This window comes from Bison bison, unplaced genomic scaffold (assembly GCF_000754665.1).
Source record: "Bison bison bison isolate TAMUID 2011002044 unplaced genomic scaffold, Bison_UMD1.0 scf7180017864492, whole genome shotgun sequence".
Taxonomy (NCBI): Eukaryota; Metazoa; Chordata; class Mammalia; order Artiodactyla; family Bovidae; genus Bison; species Bison bison.
In genome coordinates, this window is record NW_011495051.1 from 9,345,575 (window position 1) to 9,345,973 (window position 399).

General features: G+C 48.6%; 1 protein-coding gene across 1 annotated transcript in view; it reads right to left on the bottom strand.

Moving 5' to 3' along the window:
• The window catches only part of LOC104979987, a 35,182-nt gene that overhangs the window by 474 nt on the left and 34,309 nt on the right, over window positions 1-399 (bottom strand).

The window sequence follows — 399 nt, forward strand, 5'->3', positions numbered from 1 at the left end:
AAAGAAAGTTGGGTGCTTACCAAAATTCATGTTCCTGGAGAAGAAAGCTTGTAGTTCTGCATATGTGCAAGTTTCCTCTCAGGGATGTTACTGTGTACACATGCATATGTGTGCACATGTGGGCATAGAAGTCCCTGCCAGTACGCTTGTGAGTATGATCTGTGGGAACTAACCTAGCCACGTGATGGAAGTTGGATAGTGAAAACATGAAAGTCTTAGGGAAAGGTACATAAACGCTGGCCAGCAGAAGCACTGAAGCCAGGGAATCAATCCCCGTTGTCTCACTGAGCAAACACGTTCTAAGTGGAATCACAGTGGTGCACCCAGGATGCCTGGCAGAAGGGAGAGGCAGGAGGAAAGAGCCTGGGGAGTGTGCAGAGGAAAGTCCACTACACCTGC